Genomic DNA, 6,170 nt, shown 5'->3' with positions numbered 1-6,170 from the left:
AAACCTTTTTTGTTTTTCTTTTTTAAGTTTGTAGGTCAACCACCTTCCTGGTTTATTGGCCTGTTCAAAGAATATCTGTCTAGCTGTATTCAGCTTTAAAGCCATTCCTTCTTGTTCGATTAAGTTTAATTTATGTTTAGTTATTATCATCTGTTTTTTCAATTTACAATCTTTTGGGGTGCTTTGTAGCTAAATTTCTAATTCTTTGATTCTTTGTTCTAATTTATTTTGTTGGGCATATTTTTCTTTATTTCTTTTAGCAGTGTATGATATCATTGTGTCTCTTATTATTGCCTTCATTGTATCCCAAATATTCTGTTTTGTAGTTGCCTCATTGTTATTTTCTTTTAAGAAATAATCTAATTCATCCTTAAGTCTATTCATAAATTCTTTCTCTTTAATTAGCTGTGTATTTAGGGTCCACCTTTTTCTTGGTTTCTTCCTACCTTTTCACACTATCTGAATCAGAATGTGATCTGCCCATTTATTTGGTAAAATTGCAATCTCTTTTAATTTATTTATTAGCTCACCATTCATCCACACCATGTCAATTCGTGTCCATGATTGGTGAGGATTAGAGTAAAATGTTAATTGTTTTTTCTCAGGGTTTAATTTCCTCCACATGTCTATCAAATTTAATTCAATCATCTTTTCCTCACATGTTTTCAGTAGTTCTCTTTTTTTCTTCTCTCTCCCCCCCCCCCCGCTACTGTGATATTTCTGGTGGTCCACAATAGCATTGAAATTCCCCAAGATACAAATATTCCTTTTCTCTAATTCCACTATTTTCCCATGTAATTGTTTAAAAAATTCCTTTTGGTTATCGTTAGGAGCATAAATCACCACTAATAGAATTGGAATTGAATTAATCCAAATTTGTAGCGCCAGAATTATTCCATTGGGGTCTATGCAAATTAGCTCTGCTTTCATGTCGTCCTTCACATATACTGCTATTCCTTTGTTTTTCCTAAAATCTGCTGGCGACGTATACAAGTTCCCTAGCTTGGGACATTGTAGATATTTCTCTTCTTCCTTCCTTATATGAGTTTCCTGTAAACATATTATATCTGCATTTTGTTTAATTAGTTTGGTTAGTATTCTTTTCCTTTTTATCCTAGAGTTTTTATGTTAATTGATAATATTTTCTTTTCTTTGTCCATCACCTAATTGACTCTTGCTCTTTGTCTTGTAGTTACTCCTGCCTCTCTTTGTGGCTGATTGTGGGTCTTCGGTTCTTCTCTCCCTTGATGTTGTATATTTTTTGAGTTCCTATGATTTCCATCTCTATTCTTTTGATAGTCTTGGTCATCTTGCAAATTTGTTTCTAATTCATCTCTACTACTTGATTCTTCAGGGTCTACCAATTGTTCATAGAATTCTTGGGCTTTTTCCACGGAGTCTACTTTAATTTTTCTTTCTTCCCATGTAATTAGCATTCCTTCTGGGATTAGCCATCTGAATATGATGCCTTTTTGGTTTAATTGGTTCACCAAGAATTTATAATCTTGCCTCTGCTCTCTCACTCTTCTTGAGATTTGTTTAAGCACCAAGATTTCTTTTCCTTTATATGTAATTGTTTCTTCTCTAGAAATGTTATATATAACATCCCGAACTTTTCTTCTGGAAAATCTCACATGGACCTCTTTTGGATATTTATGTCATCTTGCATAATTTGTGGTCACTCTATATACTTCGTCTAATTCTTTCAGGATATTGTCCTTATCTTTTTCCAATAGGTCTGCTAATATTCCTGCCACCACTTGTTCTAAATCTTCTTCTTTAGATTCCGTTATATTTTGGAATCTCAAATATGCTGCAGCCTTGTCCATTTCCAGATATACCAAGGAGTCGTCCATTTCTTTACTCACATTTCTTGGTTACTCACCAACCATTTCCAGCTTCTTTTCCGTTTGTTCCATCCTTTTCTCAACCTCCTTTATTGTTGATTCATTCCTTTCTAGTGCTTGCTGTATTGTTTCAATTTTTTGATCCAGCTTTAAGATGTCTAATTTCATTTCTGCCTTTAAGTTCCCCATCTCTTCTTTTAATTCATTTGTATCAGCTCTTGTTTCAGTATGATTTTTCACCATTATTTCCTGAAGCTTCAGCATGGATTCTTGTAAAGTAAGAAGGGTCTATTGCAGGGGTCCCCAACCACCGGTCCGTGGAACAAGTCCTACCGAGCTGCTGGTTTGCTGGGCGCCGCCATCTTTTTTTGATGAAAAAGTGCTTCCGGTGAGTTTTTCCGGGTAGAAAGCTCACCGGAAGCACTTTTCATAAAAAGATGGCGGCGCCTAGCTATGCCGGTACCGGGCCGCGCCATAAAAAAGGTTGGGGATACCGGGCCGCGGCATAAGAAAGGTTGGGGATCACTGGTCTATTGGATATTGGCATTCGTGATGACAGGTTGTTTCTCTCCAGGTAGAGTTTCTTCAATTGTCTTTTGTGCCATCACTGAGGGTGATGGCATCGCAGTTGTTTGTATTGAAGAAGTCTTCTTTCCAGTTTTAAACATTGTATTAGTCAAAGAGGTCATTTCTTGTAAAATTTGTTTTTGTATTATACTAAATATGTTGTCCCAAATTAACATTCACTATTGAGAAGTATCAGCTATATGTGGCCATTACTCTAATTAATATGATATGTTACAGGGTTAACCTCTCTTGTCAATATATATATTCTCCAGAACAATTTTAGAGCTATTTTCTAAATCAGATACCTGGATTTGTAGATCTTAATGATATATCAAATTCCTCTATTTAAATTTAAGTACTATTCATCTGTTTATCTATAAGTGCTATAAAATCCCTAATCTCAAAATAGTGTTATAAAATAATATTTCAAATACTTACAAATTTAGATGAAAATATATCAACTTTGCTATACAATAATTAATTAGTTAATCTGTAGTAATGACAATTAGTCACAATTAATTATTTAATTCAATATAATCAATGCCTATAATCAAATATCTATACCTAAATAATCAATTATCACCTCCCTTTTTTGTGCTATAACCAAATATAAACTTCAATCTTTACTAATGTATCAATTAAATCATATATAAATTATGTTTACCACATTCAAAAGTCAGTTGAGTTGATGTCAAGAAATAATTATTGCAATCTGCAAAGTTTAAAAGCTTAAAGTGTCTTAATGTAATTGTTCAATTCTTCAAAGTTCCTTCATCGAGCGTGCCGGAAGCACAGACTTGCTGAGTAACGTCTCTGGTTTCACTGTCTCACTGGACTTTCCACTGTAGCCATTTCTCCTTTCGTTTAAAAGTCTTGTAAGTCAATCTTTAAATTCATATAGTCTCTTTCTTTAATAAATCTTCTCTACTTACTACAGCTCCAGTCCAATAATCCAAAAAGAGACCAGTAAATTATTCAGTTTCCTCTATGGAATATTTAAAGTTGTAATAAGATTATTTAATTCCTTACTTCAAATCTCCCCCGATCTCAAGTTCGTTCTTCCAATTTCCCCCAAAATCCACAATTCAAATCTTTCGAAGTTCCCTTAAATTAAATTTGTTGTTCTTTTTCTTTTCCCCCAATTATTGTCAGTCACTCAGGTCCCTCTGATTCTCTAATCTTCTGTATCCAATTGCTTGCATCCTTTCCCTTTTCGTCTCACTAACCCTTTCGCTTTCACTGCTGCTCGTATCTGCTTTGGCCGCTGTTTTCGGGCTTTGCTCCAACTAAGGTTCTCCAATATTCAACGCTCAATCAGGATAGCAAATTCTTTCACTCACACTCTTTGTTCACCACAGTCTGTCACTCACTCACTTCCTCTTGTATGCAATGATCGAGACTTTAGGACCGCCATTACTGACAGTCTCTTGATTTCAGTCTCCACAGAGTCTCTCTGCGTCGTGATGAGAATCACCTTTTCCACACCATGACTTGAGTTTCCCCACACTGGCATGCTTCTTTACAAGATGTGTGCACCCCTAAGGGACACTCCAACAGCAAGAGGGAATAGCATGAAACCCAGAGCAAGCTTCAGCATTTCCGTTCGTCCACATCTCGTCACCGGAAGTCTAATGGATCCTACTTCTATCAGGGGTATTTAGGGACATCCTTGATGATATGATAGGCAGTTCAGTCAGGATCCTGATTCCCTGCTGGAAGAGGATGATGACCATGGAATTGCATTGGATTGTATTAGCATGCTTTCTCCCTTCTCACAAATCCATGCAGCTCCTTGGTTCTCTGAAGAGCTGACAGAGATGAAACAGAAAAGATATCTAGAATACTTTTGGGTGAACACAAGCAAGCCATTTTAAGGTAACGGGAACAATTAAGACCTCGCTTTTCCATTTTATCCAGGAGGAAGGCATACACTGAATGTTGGGGTGTATTGGTGAATGTATGACATTATATATACAATTTATACTGTATATCCATTTCTTATAATACTTTTCAGATATTTATTATTTTCACTGCACTGATTTGTTTCTTCAAATCAGTTTTCAAATGGGTTTTTTTGTATGATACTTTTGATTGTTAGCCACTGAGAGTCTTCAAAACAGGAAAGCATAAAAATATTTTAAATTTGGAAAAGGTTATTTGTTAGCATGTTTCCACAGAAGGCATACATGGCTATATTTCACGCTTGGTTATATGATTGCTTTTGTAATAGCTGCTTCTCTCTGCTTGAAATCACACATGCATTCCACTAATTTCAAAGTGAAATTATACTTAATTGTACAATTAAGTATAATGATAGACATCTTAGACTACTATAAACTAGATTTATTCAACAGACTCTCTGGGGCTAAGAGACTTGAAACCACAGAAATTGCATTTGATGTTGCAAGCAGTATCCAAATACGAGAAGAGAATGCCAAGTAAGTAAATAAAGAGTAATTTAATCAGATTGGTGAGAAAGTCATATAAAATAACCATACGCTTATAAATGAAAGCAGTGTATTATTTCAATGAATTCCTGACATAATAGATAATTAATTAAATTTGCAAATCTAATAACTCTCTTAAAATGACTACAAGTTAATTCTGAATGTTGATTTTATTATAAAATGCTTTAAATGTTTTAAAAGAGTAACATTAGCATTCTTAATGCTACTAGTACTAATACTGAATTAATATTCTGTAAGTTGTAATTGCTTTCTGTAAGTTTAATAATGTTAGAGAGATTTCTATTTTAAATTAATAGGATTTTTTCTGGTTGTTTCATTTTAAGTACTTAATATTTAATAGTTTTTGTTCTTTATATTATTTTTATCTTTCAATAATTCCAAGTTATTGTAAGTGGTAAAAGCTATTTTTCATTTTTTAATTTTCTTTCTTTTTTCTTTTACTTTTTTTTACTTTATTGCACATTTAACTTTATCTAGCCTGCTTCTTTTTTCTTTTCTTTTTTTTCTTTTCTATTAATTTTTATTTTCCTTATTAAAATTGTTCAGTACAATTACACAGACACATTTTTCACAGAAATGAATTCCAATGGTGACTTAGTTTAGTAGTCCGCTGTATTGATTACTAACTCAGGATTATTTCCTTCTTCCTTAAGAAGAACCATATGATTTTGTTTTTCAGCTGGCATTGAAATCCTTTCATCTGAGTGCAATTTCTTGAATGGATTTGTGCCAGACTAGTGCAACTGGAAATTAATCATATCCGTTTTCATTTGGCACAACCTTCAAGAAGTCCAGAGGAATACATTTAATCTTCTGTCATTTTATTTTTGCAATTATGTGTATTACTATTAATTTAGAAACTTAAGCAAATAAAAGCTTAACTTGAGGCTTAATGTAAGGTATCTAGTGTATTTTTTGGAGAAAAAAATATCCATATCCAAGATAATACTACCAAATAGCTCATTTCATTAGTCATATTTTTCTTACATCTTATCATGAAAATATTACTGTCCAGATATATTTGTTTGGAAAGTCTCAGTCTGTAAAACATCAATTTTCCAATATAAATTTATCATAAAACACATTGCTCTGAAATCAGAAAACACACATTTCTAACCTTTTTTTAAAACTATTTTTTTAATAGTAAATGATTATCATGATAGATTAAATCAAAGAAAAGAAGCTGAATTTTAGCAGACTCTTTTTTTTGTAAAAAGTTTTTTATTTTTATCTTTTACAAACGTCTCTTTTGGTGAACAATGTGGTGTCAGATTTTTACATTTCCATA

This window comes from Notechis scutatus, chromosome 4, assembly GCF_049901735.1.
Source record: "Notechis scutatus isolate UNSWTSFEM ecotype Mainland chromosome 4, rNotScu1.2, whole genome shotgun sequence".
Classification (NCBI taxonomy): Eukaryota; Metazoa; Chordata; class Lepidosauria; order Squamata; family Elapidae; genus Notechis; species Notechis scutatus.
The sequence above is the reverse complement of the archived record's forward strand: the minus strand, read 5'-3'. Positions refer to the sequence as shown.